We start from the raw sequence: 22687 nt of genomic DNA on the forward strand, positions 1-22687 counted from the left end.
TAGGGACAATTGTAAGCTGGCAGATGATAGTTATCACCCACTTAAAGGTGATGAAGAAAAGGGATTCTATGGACTACATCCCTGAAAGATCACTGACATAGAACCAGAATGAAGGTTTCTCAACTCTAGTAATGTAGGAACTCCTTTCAAAGGAAAATTACCCTATAATTTTAAGTGCAGACCTATCCATTTTTATTTATATGGAGTCTCTCAGAATGCTACTAAATGTTAGTAATAAAAGCATAAAACATGGCATTAACTATTTCTGCTTATGTTCTTATACAAATACAAAATCAAAGATATTACATATTAAGTAAAAACAAAACCAACAAATTATAACTAACATATTTCATTTTATATAACCAATGATGTTATATATAAATCTTTCATGTGAATACAATTTATTTATTGCAACTGATTTTTTGAATAATTAAATATACACTTGAGCACAAAAAATGTAAAATATCACTGTTACAAATTAATCATCCAGATGACGAAGAATATGCTTAAACTTTTTTTTATTATCATCAAAGTGAACTTAAAATTTTTTTAATTATCATAAAAAATACATAGACTTTTAAGTATATATTCATGGACTACCACTCCCCCACCCCAAAGTTTAGATGCTTTGATCCAACCAGAAGAATAAATAAATATCAATATGATGAGTGTTACAGGCTGTTGCCCCAGAATCAGACACCTGCCCATCCCTCAAATGGAAACCAACTGCTCTTATCAGAGTTTCAACATCAACCGCAAAAGCAGGAAGCTGCAAAAAAGAAAAACAAGAACTGATTAGCACCAGGCAGACTCAAGACAGGATTATACCTGGTTTCCAGTACATCTGGAACCTCATTATATCTCATTGTAAACATTCAGTTCAGTTCAATTCAGTCACTCAGTCATGTCCTACTCTTTGTGACCCCATGAGTTGCAGCACGCCGGATCTCCCTGTCCAAAACCAACTCCCTGAGTCCACCCAAACTCATGTCCATTGAGTCGGTGATGCCATTCAACCATCTCATCCTCTGTCTTCCCCTTCTCCTCCTGCCCTCAATCTTACCCAGCATTAGGGTCTTTGCATCAGTCAGCTCTTTGCATCAGGTGGCCAAAGTATTGGCATTTCAGCTTCAACTTCAGTCCTTCCAATGAACAACCAGGACTGATCTCCTTTAGGATGGACTGGTTGGATCTCCTTGCAGTCCAAGGGACTCTCAAGAGTCTTCTCCAACACCACAGTTCAAAAGCATCGATTCTTCAGTCCTCAGCTTTCTTTATAGTCCAACTCTCAGATCCATACATGACCACTGGAAAAACCATAGCCTCGAATAAATGGACCTTTGTTGGCAAAGCAATGTCTCTGCTTTTTAATATGCTGTCTAGATTGGCCATAACTTTCCTTCCAAGGAGTAAGCGTCTTTTTATTTCACGGCTGCAATCACCATCTGCAGTGATTTTGGAGCCCAAAAAAATAAAGTCTGACACCGTTTCCACTGTTTCTCCATCTATTTGCCATGAAGTGACGAGACCAAATGCCATGATCTTAGTTTTCTGAATGTTGAGCTTTAAGCCAACTTTTTTACTCTCCTCTTTCACTTTCATCAAGAGGTCTTTAGTTCTTCTTCACTTTCTGCCATAAGGGTGGTGTCATCTGCATATCTGAGGTTATTGATATTTCTCCTGGCAATCTTGATTCCAGCTTGTGCTTCATCCAGCCCAGCATTTCTCATGATGTACTCTGCATGTAAGTTACATAAGCAGGGTGACAATATACAGCCTTGACGTACTCCTTTTCCTATTTGGAACCAGTCTGTTGTTCCATGTCCAGTTCTAACTGTTGCTTCCTGGCCTGCATACAGGTTTCTCAAGAGGCAAGTCAGGTGGTCTGGTATTCCCATCTCTTTCAGAATTTTCTACAGTTTGCTGTGATCCACACAGTCAAAGGCTTTGGCATAGTCAATAAAGCAGAAATAGATATTTTTCTGGAACTCTCTTGCTTTTTCAATGATCCGGCAGATGTTGGCAATTTGATCTCTGGTTCCTCTGCTTTTTCTAAAACCAGCTTGAACATCTGGAAGTTCATGATTCACATACTGCTGAAGCCTGGCTTGGGGAATTTTGAGCATTACTTTACTAGCGTGTGAGATGAGTGCAAGTGTGCGGTAGCTTGAGCATTCTTTAGCATTGCCTTTCTTTGGGATTGGAACGAAAACTGACCTTTTCCAACCCTGTGGCCACTGCTAAATTTTCCAAATTTGCTGACATATTGAGTTCAGCACTTTCACAGCATTATTTTTTAGGATTTGAAATAGCTCAACTGGAATTCCATCACCTCCACTAGCCTTGTTTGCAGTGATGCTTCCTAAGGCCCACTTGACTTCACATTCCAGGGTGTCTGACTCTAGGTGAGTGATCACACCATTGTGATTATCTGGGTCGTGAAGATCTTTTTTGTACAGTTCTTCTGTGTATTCTTGCCACCTCTTCTTAATATCTTCTGCTTCTGTTAGGTCCATACCATTTCTGTCCTTTATCGAGTCCATCTTTGCATGAAATTTTCCCTTGGTTTATCTAATTTTCTTGAAGAGATAGCTAGTCTTTCCCATTCTATTGTTTTCCTCTATTTCTTTGCACTGATTGCTGAGAAAGGCTTTCTTATCTCTCCTTGCTGTTCTTTGGAACTCTGCATTCAAATGGGTATATCTTTCCTTTTCTCCTTTACTTTTCATTTCTCTTCTTTTCCCAGATATTTGTAAGGCCTCCTCAGACAGCCATTTTGCTTTTTTGCATTTCTTTTTCCCTGGGGATGGTCTTGCTCCCTGTCTCCTGTACAATGTCACGAACCTCCCTCCATAGTTCATCAGGCACTCTGTCTATCAGATCTAGTCCCTTAAATCTATTTGTCACTTCCACTGTATAATCATAAGGGATTTGATTTAGGTCATACCTGAATGGTCTAGTGGTTTTCCCTACTTTTTTCAATTTAAGTCAGAACTTGGCAATAAGGAGTTCATGGTCTGAGCCACAGTCTGCTCCCGGTCTTGTTTTTGCTGAGTGTATAGAGCTTCTCCATCTTTGGCTGCAAAGGATATAATCATCTGATTTCGGTGTTGACCATCTGGTGATGTCCATGTGTAGAGTCTTCTCTTGTGTTGTTGGAAGAGGGTGTTTGCTATGACCAGTGCATTCTCTTGGCAGAACTCTGTTAGCCTTTGCCTTGCTTCATTCTGTACTCCAAGGCCAAATTTGCCTGTTACTCCAGGTGTTTCCTGACTTCCTACTTTTGCATTCCAGTCCCCTATAATGAAAAGGACATCTTTTGGGGGTGTTAATTCTAAAAGGTCTTGTACGTCTTCATAGAACCATTCAACTTCAGCTTCTTCAGTGTTACTGGTCGGGGCATAGACTTGGATTACCATGATATTGAATGGTTTGCCTTGGAAATGAACAGAGATCTTTCTGTTGTTTTTGAGATTGCATCCAAGTATTGCATTTCGGACTCTTTTGTTGACTATGATAGCTACTCCATTTCTTCTAAGGGATTCCTGCCCACAGTAGTAGATTAAATGGTCATCTGAGTTCAATTTACCCATTCCAGTCCATTTTAGTTCACTGATACCTAGAATATTGACGTTCACTCTTGCCATCTCCTGTTTGACCACTTACAATTTGTCTTGATTCATGGACCTAACATTCCAGGTTCCTATGCTCTTTACAGCATCAGACCTTGCTTCTATCATCCACAACCGGGTGTTGTTTTTGCTTTGGCACCATCCCTTCATTCCTTCTTAAGTTATTTCTCCACTGATCTCCAGTATCATATTGGGTACCTACCAACCTGGGGAGTTCATCTTTCAGTGTCCTATCTTTTTGTCTTTTCATACTGTTCATGGGGTTCTCAAGGCAAGAATACTGAAGTGGTTTGCCATTCCCTAGTGGACCATGGACCATCCATCAGATCTCTCCACCACGACCTGTCCATCTTGGGTGGCCCCACATGGCACAGCCTTGTCTTGTAAACATTAGCAGATGCTAAATGGCACAACCACCAGCACCACAACGGTTGACAACTACCATGACAACACCCTGAACAGCCCATACAAGAGCTGAAAAAGAATGTTCTCTCAATTCCAGATCCAAGCCACACCACTGTTCTTGGATAAGTCATGAATTCAAGAATATTCCTTCCTCTCTTTACTCAGTTCTCTCCCTTTTACCTTGACCTTCCTATATATATAATGTTTTAGTGCAAATGGTGTTGAGAAGTTGATTTGCAAACGAAGTTTCCACTTCTCCATAATCTGGCTGTTGAGTAAGGCTTGTGCTATTTCAGTCTGAGCACATTGGACTGCAGGTCCAGTATGGGAAAAGAATATCCCCAGTCAAGCCAAGGGGTCTTGGCTCTGGTTAGGACCCCAGGGATGGGTAGTGGTGTTGTTGTTCAGTTGGTTAGTCCTGTCCAACTCTTCGCAACCCCAAGGACTGCAGTATACCAGGTTTTCCTGTCCATCACCATCTCCTCGAGTTTGCCCAAGTTCATGTCCATTCAATCAGTGATGCCATCCAACTATCTCTTCCTCTATCACCCTCTTCTTCACCTGCCTTCAGTCTTTCCCAGCATCAGGGTATTTTTCAATGAGTCAGCTGTTTGCCTCAGGTGGCCAAAGTATTGGAGCTTCAGCTTCAACATTAGTCATTCCAAAGAGTATTCAAGGTTGATTTCCTTAAAGATTGACTGATTTGATCTTGCTTTCCAAGGAACTCTCAAGAGTCTTCTCCAGCACCACAGTTCAAAAGCATCAATTCCTCAGTGCTCTGCCTTCTTTATTGCCAGCTCTCATATCCATACACGACTACTGGAAAGACTTGACTATACACACCTTTGCGGCAAAGTGATGTCTTTGCTTTTAATACACTCTCTAGGTTTGTCATAATTTCCTGCCAAGAAGAAATCACCTTCTAATTTCATGGCTACAGTTACCATCTGCAGTGATCTTAGAGCCCAAGAAGAGGAAATCTGTCACTGTTTCCACCCTTTCCCCTTCTATTTGCCATGAAGTGATGGAACCAGATGCCATGATCTTAGCTTTTAATACTGAGTTTTAAGGCAGCTTTTTCACTCTCCTCCTTCACCCTCATCAAGAGTCTCTTTAGTTCCTCTTTGCTTTCAGCCACTAGAGTGGTATCATCTGCATGTCTAAGACTGTTGATCTTTCTCCTGGCAATCTTGATTCCAGCTTGTAACTCATTCAGCCTGGCATTTCACATGACGTGTTCTGTGTATAAGTCAAATAAACCAGGTGACAATAAACAGCCTTGTCGTACTCCTTTCTCAGTCTTAAACCAGTCATTGTTCAATACAGGGTTCTAACTGTTGTTTCTTGACCCGAATATAGATTTCTCAGGAGACTGGCAGGATGGTCTGATATTCTCATCTTTTTTAAGAATTTTCTGCAGTTTGTTATGATCCACACAGTCAAAGGCTTTAATGTAGTCAATGAAACAGAAGTAGATGTTTTTCTGGAATTCCTTTGCTTTCTCTATAATCCAGGTGGGTCCAGGTGACCAATTCAGTAACAAGAATTCCTATCATGCTGTGTTGTTCTATTTACCTATAGCACTTACAAAAATGTCCCATAAAGAAATGTAGTCTGGTTCATCATTGTATTCCTAGGTCTCAGTGTCCTATCTGGCACACAGAAGGCCCTAAAAATATATTTAATAAATTAATGAACAAATTTCATAGAATTTTATGAAAGGGTTTCATTCTTGGTGCTGATCAACAGAGTAAGGAGAGTGGAAGTGTTAGTCGCTCAATTGCGTCCTATCCGACTCCTTGTAACCCCATGGACTGTAGCTTGCCAGGCTCCTATGCCCATGGAATTCCCCAGGCAAGAATATTGGAGTAGATTGCTACTTCCTTCTCCAGGGGATCTTCCTGACCCCAGGATCAAACCCATGTCTCTCCTGCATTGCAGGCAGATTCTTTACCATCTGAGCCACCAGAGACACCCCAAGAGTACTGGAGTGAGTAGCCATTCCCTTTTCCAGGGCATCTTCCCAATCCAGAGATCGAACCAGGGTGTCCCACATTGCAAGCAGATTGTTTATCATTTGAGCCACCAGGGAAGCCTAGAGAATGAATGAACAAATTTCATAGAATTCTATGAAAGGGTTTCATTCTAGGTACTGATCAGTAGAGTAAGGAAAAGTTGCCATAAAGGTCAAGGGAAAATGTGCAATGATAGAACCTTGGGTATCATCAAGAAAGGCATCTCTTATCTAGAAGGATGACATGTCACTAGATGATCACAGCAGTTGCTGGGATGTAAGAAAGGTCTAGGAAATTACTGGAGTTAATTGTGTTGCCAGAAACTTTGGAGGAAATTGCAGTCCTAAATCTTGAGGTTACCAGTGACTTAGACTGGCTTATATTTTATTTTCTTAAAGGGATCTTCCTGGAACTCATGGAGATAGATAGGTATGTTTTCTAAATAGTTTTCAATTTATATAAATACTAAACTTAAATAGGAGATGGCACTAGTCATTTAAATCTATCTTTTAAGTATTACTAGTGGCATAATTGTGAAATATGATGATAACATAGGATTTATTATACAAATTTCATTTTCCTACTAGTTGAAGAGAAGTTGGAAAAGGCATTAGTTAACCTGAATAGCCAGATTTCTTTTCTTTTTGGCCAAAATTCCTTGAACATAAAAATAATCTTACATTTTTCTAGGTGTAAATTATAAAAATAAGTAAGTGAAATAAAAAGCCAATCCCCTTTTAAAGGAGGCAGAAGATAAGTTTTTGTGTATACAAAAAAAAATTAGAATTTAATGTGTATTTTGTAGTCTTTTCTCCATCTCTGAAGAAGATAAATAGTAATACATTCTCCATTCTCTTAGGTCTAACAACTGACAACATTACTTGTTTTATCTGTCCTAAGGGACAGGTAGGACAAGAGAAACAGATCATACAGTCTGGTAAGGATGGAGGAAATTACATAAAAATAACTTCTTTTTCTGTGTACATTAAGATATAAAGGAGAATTTGTTTAACTAAAAGCTTTCCATGGTGAGCATTTATGATTTATGTATTACTTTCTTTTCATGTTAGCTTACTCAAATTTTCTTTTATATCTTAAAATATAGCCTAATTGCAGTGGTAGATTCCTAAAGGGTAAATCCAGAGCTCTAAATTGGAGTCTATGAGCATAATTTTCTGCTGGGTTACTATTAAATCAATCAAAAATTGGGACATTCATCATGTGAATACATGTGTACTTACCTATATTCTTTGATTCTGATATTTTCACTTTAAACATTTCAATAGAGCATTACCTATTAAGTTCTCTGACATCCTTGAAGGAATAATGTAGAAGAAGAATAGATGGATAATGGATGCATGCATGCACAGATAAACAGATGGACAGATGCATAAATGGGTGGATGGATATAGAGAGAGAAATAAAAGCTATTAGCATATAAAATAGTAAAGAATATAAGACAACATCTATGTTCATCAAAGCTATTGACTGTAATTTTCTTTTTTGTGATATCTTTGTCTGATTTTGGTATCAGAGTGATATTGGCCTCATAAAATGAGTTTGAAAGTACTCCTTTCTCTGCAAATTTTTAGATTCATTTGAGTAGGATAGGTGTTAACTCTTCTCTAAATATTTGGTAGTATTCACCTATGAAGCCATCTGCTCGTGGACTTCTGTTTGGTAAGAGTTTTTAAATTACTGATTCCATTTCATTACTGGTCATTGGTCTGCTGATATTTTCTATTTCTTCCTGATTCAGTCTTGAAAGATTGTACCTTTCTAAGAATTTATTTCCTCTAGGTTGTCCATTTCATTAGCATATAGTTTTGCATAGTAGGGCTCTTATAATCCTTTGTATTTCTGTGATATCAATTTCTCCTTTACATTTCTCATTTTATTGATTTGAGCCCTCTTCCTTTTCTTCTTGATGAGTCTGGCTAAGGGTTTATCAATTTTGTTTCAGTCTGAATGATCTGTCCATTAATGTAAATGGGATGTTACAGTCCTCTCCTATTATTGTGTTACTATTATTTCTACTTTATATCCATTAATATTTGTCATGTATTTAGGTGTTTCTATGTTGGGTGCATATATATTTACAATTGTTACCTTTTCATCTTGCTTTGATCCCTTAATAATAATGTAGTGCTCTTCTTTGTCTCATGTAAGAGTCTTTATTTTAAAGTCCACTTTGTGTGGTTTCTTTTGATTTCCATTTGCATAGAATACTTTTTATCATCCCCTTACTTTCAATCTGTGTGAGTCTGGTTCTGAAGTCAGTCTTTGTAGTCAGCATTTATATATATCTTCTTTTTGTATCCATTCAGCCACTCTACATCTTTTAATTGGAGCGTTTAGTCCATTTACATTTAATGTAATTATTATGTGTGTTCTTATTACTATTTTATAAATTGTTTTCAGATTACTTTTATAGGTCTTTTTTTCCATTCTTCTTTTGTTTTCTTCTATTGTGGTTTGATGACTACTTCTAGTGCAATGTTTGGATTCCTTTTTCTTTGTGTGTGAGTATATCCATTATAGATTTTGAGGATTGTGGTTACCATGAGGTTTTTCCATGTAGTCATGTATGGATGTGAGAGTTGAACCATAAAGAAAGCTGAGCACTGAAGAACCGATGCTTTTGAATTGTGGTATTGGAAGAGATGCTTGAGAGTCCCTTGGACTGCAAGGAGATCAAACCAGACAATTCTAAAGGAAATCAGTCCTGAATATTCACTAGAGGAACTGATGCTGAAGCTGAAACTCCAATACTGTGGCCACCTGATGTGAAGAACTGACTCATTAGAAAAGACCCTGATGCTGTGAAAGATTGAAGGCAGAGGAGAACAGGATGACAGAGGATGAGATGGTTAGATGGCATCACCGACTCGACGGACATGAGTTTGAGCAAGCTCTGGGGGTTGGTGATGGATAGCGAAGTCTGGCATGCTGCAGTCCATAGGATTGCAAAGAGTCAGACATGACTGAGCAACTGAACTGAACTGAACTGATGAGATTTTTATATAGCTCTATATATAAGCATGTATGTATATGTATATATAGATAGGTAGAAAGATACACATATACTTTAAACAATACACATATATTTAAAACAATAATCTACATATGATTGGTTTAAGTTGTCAACCTCTTAATTTCAAATGCATTCTTGAAATCCTGCATGTGTACTCTCCTCCTCTCATGATTACTAATTTTGATATCATATTTTACATGTAAATGTTTTGTATATTTGAGTAGGATAGGTATTAACTCTTCTCTAAATATTTGGTAGGATTCACCTATGAAGCCATCTGCTCGTGGGCTTCTGTTTGGTAAGAGTTTTAAAATTACTGATTCTGTTTCATTACTGGTCATTGGTCTGCTGATATTTTCTTTCTATTTGCTTATTGTGGATACAGATGATTTTACTACTTTTGTTTTTTAACTTTTCTCCTAACTTTATGTCTCAGTAATTGTCTACCTTTACTGTATGTTTGCCTTTACTGATGAAATTTTTCATTTCATCATTTTCTTGTTACTAGTTGTGGACTTTTCTTTTTCACCTAGAGACAGTCCTTTAACATTTGTTGTAAAGCTAGTTTGGTGGTGTTGAATTTTTTTAGCTTTTGCTTGTCTGTAAAACTTTTGATCTCTCCATAAAATCTGAATAAGAACCTTGCTGACTACAGTATTCTTGGCTTTAGGCTTTTCCTTTCCATCACTTTAAACATATTATGTCACTCTCTTTTGGTCTTCAGTTGTTATTGCTATTGTTCAGTCACTCAGTCACATCTGACTCTTTGCAACTGTAGCATGGACTGCAGCATGCTAGGCTTCCATCTTTCACTCTCTCCCAGGGTTTGCTCAGACTCATGTCCATTGAGCCAATGATGCCCTCCATTGTGTAAGCTGCTGCTTCTATTTTTATGTATCTTATAGGTTTCCCAATCTTGGAGAATTGGCTTCCTTGAGGAGATTCTTATGCATCCCAGCAGTGTACTCCCTTCTCATCACTCAAGCTATATACTCTAGGAGCTCCCCATAGGAGGGCGGCATGAACCCTTATGTTGTGGCAAGCCAACTAAGAAGGTAATATAGTTGGCTTGGTTGACCTTCTAGTCCAATGGGTTGCCAGGCCCTGCCTAGCATGGAGACTGCCAGCTACTCTTTGGTGGGGCCTGGTCATGAGATGGCTGACTGCAAAACACCAGGGGACCCTGTTGTTAGTCTGGCCCACTAGGGGTAGAGTCAGGGCCTAGAAGACTCTGGGGGTTCTCCACCCACTGGTAAGTGAAGCTAGGTCCTGGGGTTAGTGTTAATTCATAGGAAATCAAATTAGCAATACTTGGAAACTGAATCCAACAATACATTAAAAGGATCATAGATTAGGGTCAAGTAGAATTTATCCCAGGGAGGTAAGGATTTGAAATATCTGCAAAACAATCAGAATGATACACCACATTAACAAAAGGAAAAATAAAAACCATGTGATCACCTCAATAGATGAAGAAAAAGTTTTTGACACAATTCAACACCCATTTACGATTTTTAAAACTCTGCAGAGAATGGGCATAGAGGAAACACACCTCAACATAATAAAGGCTATATATAACGAACCCTCAGCTAACAGCATACTTGATGGTGAAAACCTAAAAGCATTTCCTATAAGATCACAAACAAGACAAGAATGCCCACTGTAACTACTTGTATTCAACATAGCAATGGAAGTCCTAGCCACAACAATGAGACAGAAAAAAATAAATAAATAAAAGGAATTCAAATAGTAAAGGAAGAAGTACAACTGTCACTGTTTGCAGATGACATGATACTACATAAAAAATCCTAAAGACCTTGCTAACAAACTACTAGAGCTCATCGATGAATTCAGTACAGTTTCAGGATACAAAATTAATATACAGAAATCTGATGAATTTTTATACACTAACAAGGAAAGATCAGAAAGAGAAATTAAAGAAACATACAATTTACCATAGCATGAAAGAGAATAAAATACATAGGGCAGCTGTGTCGGACCGCGCAGAAGCGCAGCGGCTGTGTCAGACTGCGCAGCATGGCCGAGAGGAGCTGCCCTGGGCTGCAGGTCGGGGGCAGCGGCAGCTGAGAGGAGCTGCCCTGGGCTGGAGGTAGGGGGCGGCAGCTGAGAGGAGTTACCCCACATCCAAGGAGCGGCAGCTGCGTAGGCACAGGAGGGCCGAGAGGAGTTACTCCACATTCAAGGTCAGGAGGAGCCGCCATGAGTAGATACCCCTTGTCCAAGGTAAGGAGCAGCGGCTGCACTTTGCTGGAGGAGCCGTGAAGAGATACCCCACGTCCAAGGTAAGAGAAACCCAAGTAAGACGGTAGTTGTTGCGAGAGGGCATCAAAGGGCATACACACTGAAACTATAATCACAGAAAACTAGCCAATCTGATCACACGGACCACAGCCTTGTCTATCTCAGAAACTAAGCCATGCCTTATGGGGCCTCCCAAGACAGACGAGTCATGGTGGAGAGGTCTGACAGAATGTGGTCCACTGGAGAAGGGCATGGCAAACCACTTCAGTATTCTTGCCTTGAGAACCCCATGAACAGTATGAAAAGGCAAAAAGATAGGACACAAAAGATGAACTCCCCAGGTCGGTAGGTGCCCAATATGCTACTGGAGATCAGTGGAGAAATAACTCCAGAAAGAAAGATGGGATGAAGCCAAAGCAAGAACAATACCCAGCTGTGGATACGACTGGTGATAGAAGCAAAGTCCAATGCTGTAAAGAGCAATATTGCATAGGAACCTGGAATGTTAGGTCCATGAATCAAGGCAAATTGGAAGTGATCAAACAGGAGATGGCAAGAGTGAACGTCGACAATCTGGGAATGAGGGAACTAAAATGGACTGGAATGGGTGAATTTAACTCAGATGACCATTATATCTACTACAGTGGGCAGGAATCCCTTAGAAGAAATAGAGTAGCCATCATGGTCAACAAAAGAGTCCGAAATGCAGTACTTGGATGCAATCTCAAAAACGACAGAATGATCTCTGTTCATTTCCAAGGCAAACCATTCAATATCATGGTAATCCAAGTCTATGCCCCGACCAGTAACGCTGAAGAAGCTGAACTTGAGTGGGTCTATGAAGACCTACAAGACCTATTAGAACTAACACCCAAAAAAGATGCCCTTTTCATTATAGGGGACCGGAATGCAAAAGTAGGAAGTCAGGAAACACCTGGAGTAACAGGCAAATTTGGCCTTGATGTACAGAATGAAGCAAGGCAAAGGCTAACAGAGTTCTGCGAAGAGAATGCACTGGTCACAGCAAACACCCTCTTCCAACAACACAAGAGAAGATTCTACACATGGACATCACCAGATGGTCAACACCGAAATCAGATGATTATATTCTTTGCAGCCAAAGATGGAGAAGCTCTATACAGTCAGCAAAAACAAGACTGGGAGTGGACTGTGGCTCAGACCATGAACTCCTTATTGTCAAATTCAGACTTAAATTGAAAAAAGTAGGGGAAACCACTAGACCATTCAGGTATGACCTAAATCAAATCCCTTATGATTATACAGTGGAAGTGACAAATAGATTTAAGGGACTAGATCTGATAAACAGAGTGCCTGATGAACTATGGAGGGAGGTTCGTGACATTGTACAGGAGACAGGGATCAAGACCATCCCCAGGGAAAAGAAATGCAAAAAAGCAAAATGGCTGTCTGAGGAGGCCTTACAAATATCTGGGAAAAGAAGAGAAATGAAAAGTAAAGGAGAAGAGGAAAGATACACCCATTTGAATGCAGAGTTCCAAAGAACAGCAAGGAGAGATAAGAAAGCCTTCCTCAGCAATCAATGCAAAGAAATAGAGAAAAACAACAGAATGGGAAAGACTAGAGATCTCTTCAAGAAAATAAGAGATACCAAGGGAAAATTTCATGCAAAGATGGGCTTGATAAAGGACAGAAATGGTATGGACCTAACAGAAGCAAAAGATATTAAAAAGAGGTGGCAAGAATACACAGAAGAATTGTACAAAAAAGATCTTCAGGACGAGATAATCACGATGGTGTGATCACTCACCTAGAGCCAGACATCCTGGAATGTGAAGTCAGGTGGGCCTTAGAAAGCATCACTACGAACAAAGCCAGTGGAGGTGATGGAATTCCAGTTGAGCTATTTCAAATCCTCAAAGATAATGCTGTGAAAGTGCTGCACTCCATATACCAGCAAATTTGGAAAACTCAGCAGTGGCCACAGGACTGGAAAAGGTCAGTTTTCAATCCAGTTCCAAAGAAAGGCAATGCCAAAGAATGCTCAAACTACCACACAACTGCACTCATCTCACACGCTAGTAAAGTAATGCTCAAAATTCTCCAAGCCAGGCTTCAACAATACGTGAACCATGAACTTCCAGATGTTCGAGCTGGTTTTAGAAAAGGCAGAGAAACCAGAGATCAAATTGCCAACATGCGCTGCATCATTGAAAAAGCAAGAGTTCCAGAAAAATATCTATTTCTGCTTTATTGACTATGCCAAAGCCTTTAACTGTGTGGATCCAATAAACTGTGGAAAATTCTTAAAGAAATGGGAATACCAGACCATCTGACCTGTCTCTTGAGAAACCTGTATGCAGGTCAGGAAGCAAGAGTTAGAACTGGACATGGAACAACAGACTGGCTCCAAATAGGAAAAGGAGTCCGTCAAGGCTGTATATTGTGACCCTGCTTATTTAACTTATATGCAGAGTACATCATGAGAAACGCTGGGCTGGAAGAAACACAAGCTGGAATCAAGATTGCCGTGAGAAATATCAATAACCTCAGATATGCAGATGACACCACCCTTGTGGCAGAAAGCGAAGAACTAAAGATCCTCTTGATGAAAGTGAAAGAGGAGAGTGAAAAAGGAGAGTAAAAAAGTTGGCTTAAAGCTCAACATTCAGAAAACTAAGTTTATGGCATCTGGTCCCATTACTTCATGGGAAATAGATGGGGAAACAGTGGAAACAGTGTCAGATTTTATTTTGGGGGGCTCCAAAATCACTGCTGATGGTGACTGCTGCCATTAAATTAAACGACGCTTACTTCTTGGAAGAGAGGTTATGACCAACCTAGATAGCATATTGAAAAGCAGAGACATTACTCTGCCAACAAAGGTCCGTCTAGTCAAGGCTATGGTTTTTCCAGTGGTCATGTATGGATGTGAGAGTTGGATGGTGAAGAAAGCTGAGCACCACAGAATTGATGCTTTTGAACTGTGGTATTGGAGAAGATTCTTGAGAGTCCCTTGGACTGCAAGGAGATCCAACCAGTCCATCCTAAAGGAGATCAGTCCTGGATGTTCATTGGAAGGACTGATGTTGAAGCTGAAACTCCAATACTTTGGCCACCTCATGCGAAGAGTTGACTCATTGGAAAAGACCCTAATGCTGGGAAGGATTGGGAGCAGGAGGAGAAGGGGAAGACAGAGGATGAGATGGTTGGATGGCATCACTGACTCGATGGACATGGGTTTGTGTAGACTCCGGGTGTTGGTGATGGACAGGGAGGCCTGGAGTGCTGCGATTCATGGGGTCGCCAAGAGTCGGACACGACTGAGCAACTGAACTGAACTGAAGGAAATAAAAGACCTGTATCAGAAAATTATAATAAATAAAATACAAACACATAGAAAGATATACTGTGTCCTTAGATTGGAGGAATCCATATTGTTAAAATGACCAAACAGCTCCCCTCAAGGCAATCTACAGATTCGATGCAATCCCTATGAAAATACCTATGACCTTTTTCATAGAACTAGAATAAACAATTTTAAATTTGGTATGGAGAGACAAAAGGCCCCAAATAGCCAAAACAACCTTGAGAAAGAATAAAAGAGTAGAAAGAATCACACTCCCTGACTTCAGACTAAACTACAAAGCCACAGTAATCAAAGTAATATGGTACTAGCACAAAGATCAGTGGAACAGAATAGAGATCCCAGAAACAAACCCACACACTTATGGTCAATTAATCTACAACAAAGGAAGCATGCTGTATACAAAAATAGACTTAAGATCATTTAAAGACCTTAATACAACAGAAGTCATAAAACTCCTAGAGAAAAACATAGCCAAAATGTTCTTTGACATAAATCATAGCAATATTTTTTGGATCTCTCTCCTAAAGCAAAGGAAATAAAAGCAAAAATAAATCAGACCTAGTTAAACTTAATATCTTTTGCACAGCAAAGAAAACCATTGACAAAATGAAAAAACAATATCTACAGAATGAGTGAACATATTTGCAAATGATATGACTAATACAGGTTAACATCCAAAGTATACAAAAAGCTTATACTGCTCAACATCAAAAAGCAAACAATCCAATTTAAAAATAGGCAGAAGGCCTCAACAGACATTTTCCAAAGAGGACATGCAAATGGCCAACAAGTAGATGAAAAGGTAATCAATATAAAAGATGCTCAACTCTACTGATCATTGGGGAAATGTAAATCAAAACAACAATGAGATCACTTCACACTTGTCAGAATGGCCAGCATCAAAAAAAATACAACAAATGTTGGCAAGGATGTGGAAAAGGGGGACTCCTTATGCACTGTTGGTGGGAATTTAAATTGGTTCAATCACTATGGAAAACAGTATGGAGGTTCCTCAAAAAACTAAAAATAGAGTTACCATATGATCCAGCAATTCTACTCCTGGGTATATATCCAGAAACAAAAAGCAAAAATACTAATTCAAAAAGATATATGCACCCCAATAGTCACAGCAGCATTATTTATAATATAAAAAATATGAAAGTAATTCAAATGTCCATCAACTGAAGAATGGATAAAGAAGATGTAGTGTAAAAAAAAAAAAACAAAAGAAGATGTAGTGTAAACACAGACACACACACACACACAGTGGAATAATACTCAGCAATTAAAAAGAGGGAAATTTTTTCAATTTTGAATAATCTATATGGATTTCCCAAGTGACTCAATGCTAAAGAGTCTGTCTGCAAATGCAGAAAACATGAGTTTGATCCCTGGGTCCAGAAGATCCCTTGGAGAAAGAAATGGCCGCCCACTCCAGTAGTCTTGCCTGGGAAATCCCATGGACAGAGGTGCCTGGTGGGCTATAGTCCATGGAGTCACAAAAGTATTGGACACAATTTAATGACTCATGAACAATAATAATCTGTATGAACTTGAAGGGAATTGTGCTGAGTGAAGTAAGTCAGACAAAGACAAACACTGCATGATATCACTTAGCACCTTGGAATAAAACCTATAACAAACCTAAACAGTGTAATAAAAAGCCGAGACATAACTTTTCAAAAAATGTCTGTATAGTCAAAGCTATGGTTTTCCAGTAGTTATGTATGGGTGTAAAAGTTGGACCATAAAGAAGGCTGAGTGCTGAAGAATTGCTTTCAAATTGTGTTGCTAGAGAAGACTCTTGAGAGTCCCTTGGACAGCAAGGAGATCAAACCAGTCAATCCTAAAGGAAATAAACCTTGAATATTCATTGGAAGGACTGATGCTGAAGCTGAAGCTCCAATACTTTGGCCACCTGATGCAAAGAGCCAACTCATGGGAAGACTCTGATGCTGGTAAAGATTAAGGACAGAAGGAGAAGGGGGTGACAGAGGGTGAGATGGTTGGATGGCACCACTGACTCAGTGGACATCAATCTGAGCAAACTCCAGGAGATAGTGAAAGTCAGGGAAGCCTGGCATGCTGCAGTCCGTGGAGCCGCAAAGAATCAGACTGGACTTAACTGAATAACAGTAAATTTAACAGCCAAAAAGAAATAGACTCATAGAGAACACATTATTGATTGCCAGTGGGGAGAGGGAAGGGGAAAGGAGCAATATAAGAATATGGGACTAAGAGAGATAAACTATTATGTATAAAATAAGCTACAAAAATATATTGTACAATTCAGGGAATACAGCTAATGTCCTATAACAATGATAGAGTATAACCTTTAAAAATTGTGAATCACTGTATTGTACACCTACAATGTATATAATATTGTACACTGACTATACCTCAATAAAAAAATAAATAAATAATAAATAAAATAAAATTATACATTAAATACATGCACATATATATTATGGTAACGTAGAAAAGTACAAAAGTGTACAATACAGATTCTATTGCTGCAAGAATTCAGGAGAGTTAATAATAGGTGGGATTGACAGGAAAATTTCTGTGTCTTTTAGTCTCACATACCCCAAAAACTCCAACATCCTATCAATCCCCTCAGTTTTTCTTATATCAAGTCTGCAGTCATTGCTAGAGAAAAATCACATGGTCTCTTTTTCCACTACCTCTCAGTGAATTTTCAAGCTTTTATCACTTTCTGCCAGGTCTCTAGCCTTCTTCTCTCTCACTTTCAGAAGACTGCATCTCCTACTTCACATGATTTCATCTATCTTTGTTCTCAAATCGAAGGAACACAATTTGGTCCTTGATGTTTGACTTCTCTGAGGCATTTGACACCGGTCACTGCTTTTTCCTTGCTGAAATACTCTCTTCTTGGCAACCTTGATGCTTCTCTCACCTCAATGCTCCCTTACTTGTCTGGCTCTTCCTTCTCAGATCCTTTCATAAGTTCTTCCTCCTCAATTTACAGTTGTTATGAATATTAGTCAGCAATTGTTACAATAATGCCACCTAACAAACTATCTCCAATCTCAGGGCCTATAATAACAGGCATTTATTTTCACACTTTCAAATCTGCAGATGGACTATATTTTGGTCTAACTAGGGTGGGCTCAGTTTCAGAAAGTATATCAGCTGGAGTTGAACCCATGTTGCAAGTTGTGTTTGGTCTACTCTGCCTCTTTTCACTCAGGGCCCAGCCTGAACTGTCAACTAGAAGCATTTCTCTCTCATGGCAGATGATCAGAACATAAAAGTTGAAACCCAAGTGTATAAGGACATTTCATGCATCTGCTCACAACCTATATATCAGCCAAAGGAAGTAATAAAACCCAGTCCAATGTCAAGGTATGGTGGTATCACTCACACACCATGAAGCCACTGCAAGGGTGGCTATTATATGTTAAAGATCTCCAAATCTACATAGCTTCAGTCCAGACTTTTCTGCTGATCTCCAGATCCATATAACCAAATCTCTAGTTGGAAGTCCCATAGGTATCTGAAACGCAAGATAAAATCAAAACTTAAGGAACTGCTTATCTTATATATAAAAAGATAAAAAGCCCATATAGATAAAAAGCCCAAACTTTTGACTCTCATCCAATTAATATTTAGTGAAGGATTATTATGTGTCAAGCACTATGCTAGGGATAGGAGTCATAGCATCTGAAAAAAAGATTTTTCTAAAGAGCTGAAAATTTTTTTAAAGAGCTACCTTTATGTGGCTCACATTCCACATGCTTGTTTAAAAAAATCTAAATTTTTATGTATCAGTCAGGGTTGCATCACCATATCACTCCAAATAATATAAAAAGAGGTTTATTATAGGGGTTAGGGCATATTCAGTTGTGGGAGAAGTCTATATGCAGGCTGATGGAGGAGTCTATGCAGGATATTCCTTTTGTAACTAGTTAACCATAGTTAATTCACTAGAGGCCAGCCAAACTGACAGCTGGGAAGAAAAGCTGAATAAAAATAAGAAAGACAATAGGAAGCCATGACGATGACCTGGGAATCGAAACTCTCACTGTCTCAACCTTGATGGCTTAGGTAACCTGCTGGTAGTGCACATTCAGTTGACTTAGCACTTAAATCAAGTGCAGGATGGAGAGGGTATCTGATGAGAACTGGAGGGGACACAGGACTTGGAACTGCCCTGCACCACCCAGCGAGCCAACAGGCCTGCACCAACATGCATGAGTCACCACAGCGTCCAATGCCCAGCACTGGCCTTCGGAATTCAATATGGCTACCACTTCACTTCAACTTTCCAACACCGCGGTAAAATGTCTCCTGCGGCAGACACTAACCAAAAAATATACAGGGAAGGGAGTTCTGGAAAATTATCAGAGTAGGTAACCAGACACAGCCCAAGTACATCAGTTTATGTGTGTGTGTGTGTGTGTATAAAGTATGATATGACTTAAATGTGACCTGAAAGTGTGTAAAATTTGTATAATTGTAGAGGTGAGAGAATTCACCCAAAAGGCAAAAATAAGTGTAATATTTTATTATGCTAAGCAGTTTGGCCTAGTTTCAAAGGCTTACCTTTTAGAAAAATTTAATAAAAATTGCCTGCTTAAAGACCTTACAAACATTTTATGAAAAATGACTAAAAAATGCTGGTAAATCGATATACAAATCCCAAGCGTTAAGCATTTTTAATTATTTGGAGAAAAGATATTACACAGAGACAAGAGAACCCATTCCACACATGTACAAGGACTTTGGGCCACACTGGGTCCATTTACTACTCTACAGGAGTAATTTATTGGTGACCTAAAAAAGTGAATGCACCAACCCCATGGCTAACTTACATGCAGGGAGTAATTTACTCTCCTGGAAGCATCTGGCTCATCACTTTTACTGTAGTTTCCACACATATTCTGAAGAAGGTGTCAATCACTTGACTATCTAGGTACAATTGACATAATTTAAAACAGATGTCACATCTCAAGAATGGAAAGATGGTTCTGTTTGGAGAAGTGCTGAATGGCACAGGAAATGGTTGCAGCTGGCAGGCCCTGAGGCAGAGCCCACAGGCACGACCATTCCTTGGCAAAGTTTTCAAGTAGAGGTTGATCTACAGTACACCCAGGCATCCACTTTCTTACCCTTTTTCCCTTTGTCCTCTCTCTCTCTCATCATCTACTCATCATTCTCTCTAGATCTAAGGAAAGAAGCCAATAAACTAATTTGCACTTAAGGTGTAAACACCCGACAAGGCAGCTATGGGATATTAGCAAGGTCATAAGCCAGAGAAAAACATCCTAGCAATGAGATTTGAAGGAATCTTGAGCCAATAAGGGAGGAAATAACCTAGTCCTGCTGCTGCTGCTGCTAAGTCGCTTCAGTCGTGTCCGACTCTGTGCGACCCCATAGACGGCAGCCCATCACGCTCCGCTGTCCCTGGGATTCTCCAGGCAAGAACACTGGAGTGGGTTGCCATTTCCTTCTCCAGTGCATGAAAGGGAAAAGTGAAAGTGAAGTCGCTCAGTCGTGTCCGACTCTTAGTGACCCCATGGACTGTAGCCTACCAGGTTCCTCCGTCCATGGGATTTTCCAGGCAAGAGTACTGGAGTGGGGTGCCATTGCCTTCTCCGTAACCTAGTCCAGATTCCTTCAAATTAATCCATCTACTCATTTGGAGACTGCCTTTGCCCCTGTCTATTACAGAGGACTCACAGATGGTAAGAATGAGGACTGTTTTTCCTCAGCCTAGTGTGTCCCATGGGCTCCAGATGCAGGGGAAACAGCAGCCCACCGTTTGTGCTGGTTTCTTATGAGCAATTTAGGTGCTCCAACTAATAACAGGCCAGCACTATCCCCTCCTGTGCTGCTTTTTCCACTGACTGAAACTCATAAGCAGTATGCTCAAAATAGCTTTCTCAACATCTTTCTCTCACTACTGAAATCTCTCTCCAAAATTAACTGATAGAATTAATAAACAGATAGATGGATAGATAGACAGATTAAAAACCTATCATAAAGGGAAAATATGAATTTTCAAACAAGAGAGCAAAAAGAAATGAAACACAAAGCAGCCTGAAAAGATCTCCTTTACCAAGAGTATCGGAAAGACTTTCAAATCAATGCTCGCATTCACACACTACAGAACTCTATTGGTAGCCCTGCAGATTCCTAAAGAAGCATCCATAACACTCTAGTTTTGAATGGTCCTATCCTGTTGTCTGCCCTCCCTCCGTATCCCCAGTCCTTAAGCAGCTCAAATCCATTTTAACGGCCAAGAGCGCACCGCACAGGGGCCCCAATTTACGAGAGCAGAGGGCAAAAATAAACCTATGAGATTGTTTGTGAGAGCTTAAAATAACTAGCCTGGCAATTCTAAGCTACACTTTGAGAGAGACAGCAGAGCATCAGAAGAGAGAATTCTAACCATCTCTCTGCCCAAGAAATGACCTTCCTGCTCTGCCCAGCTGCGCACTTCCTCCCTGTGAGAACATCTTCCCCAAGGCAGTGACCATCATTCAGCTTTTTATCTTTCACCCACATATCATCTTTCTAAATGTCTAGTGAATACTGAAAGACCAGTGGCAATGAGAGAAGGGCTCTTAATGTAATTTAATATGACTTCAGAAACCACAGCCAGGAGACAAATACATCAGTAGATGTATTTCTCTTTTAGAAAGACCAAAATTTACTCATCATGAAACCCTCTGTTGTAAGCCTGTCCCAAAGGATTGCAAAACAAAAGCTAGATTCACTGGCTTCTTCCTTGCTTAACAAGACTCACCCTGTCCCTGGGGGCAACCAGCAACCAGAAAGAATTTGCACCCTGCCCCACAGGGCAAACTGAGAGAAGCAGAAGCCTAAAAAGAGGAGGGAGAGACAGGGGAGGTCCCAGCCCCACCTGCACCATCCAGGGCCCTGAACCACATCACTTGGATGGAGGTCCAATGATTGCATGCATATTAATCAACAGCAACCTTAGAGCTTTCTCTGCAGCAGGCACAGAGCCAATGCGATGCACCAGCAGGCGCACAGACACTCACCTTCTTGCCAAACCCTCGGGCAAGCTGGATCCGGTCTCCATTATCTAATTTGATTCTAGGCCCCTGGCTACAATGGTGGATAAAGTCCAAGCCCTAGTAAATCCTCATGCCCTGAATGGTTCCCAGGAACTCAGGTCAGCCGTGGCACCTCCTCAAGGGTGATGCTCAGATGACATACCTTCCCTTTCTCTTCTACTAGCAAACAAGCAGCTTCCCTGGAGACTTGCAAACTGGAGGAAGCCAGAAATTAGACAGGATATTCTTAAGCAAATAGGAGCAGAAACTGGCATAGCACTAAGCCAGGATTTCTGAAGAGCAAGGAATCCCAGCATTTCCCTGAATATGCTGACTCTCAGACTGATGATTGACATTTCATAGTTTTATATCTTCCTCAAATATCATATTAAAGACTAAACTTATCCTAAACACATAAATTTCATCTGTAGCTATCACCCATTAAAAGACATTTTTTATCATAACTCTGGTTATCTGATAAATGAAGAGAGGCTTAGAATCAATTTTCAGTTCATATTGGTATCCCCAGAATCCAGCTTTAAGTCTGGCACACAATGTGTAAGCAGCAAAATTTGACTGAAGCAAATTATCATGGCTGGTAATATAGTACATACCACAGATTGCATACTCCCTTGTATTCAGCTTGCTTGTATATTACATTGAATTTACTTGTATATCCCATTATAAGTTTGTAGAGGATTGGAAGCATCCTAACTGACCAATAAATATGTGTTCATCAAATAAATAGAATCAGAGAAATTGTTAATTTCTCAAAACCATGAAATTAAAAAAAAAAAAACTAATTTGAGCTTCTTATTTCAAAACTATTAACCACCAATTTTTTTAACCACCATTGCTCAGACGTTGCAGAATGACATATATTGGCCTTAGCCACTTCTAATGAGTATTCTAATGGGCACAGAGGGGAAGGAGAGATATCCCTT

General features: G+C 39.7%; 1 long non-coding RNA gene across 1 annotated transcript in view; it reads right to left on the reverse strand.

Moving 5' to 3' along the window:
* Positions 1–501: 501 nt before the first annotated feature.
* The window catches only part of LOC145544600 (uncharacterized), a 109771-nt gene continuing 87585 nt past the window's right edge, over positions 502–22687 (reverse strand). Inside the window, exon 3 of the long non-coding RNA XR_014081484.1 lies at positions 502–769. This is a non-coding gene — a long non-coding RNA (uncharacterized LOC145544600). The remainder of the gene's footprint in view (positions 770–22687) is intronic.

Source organism: Giraffa tippelskirchi, chromosome 4, assembly GCF_054371585.1.
Source record: "Giraffa tippelskirchi isolate mGirTip1 chromosome 4, T2T-mGirTip1v1.2.pri, whole genome shotgun sequence".
NCBI lineage: Eukaryota > Metazoa > Chordata > Mammalia > Artiodactyla > Giraffidae > Giraffa > Giraffa tippelskirchi.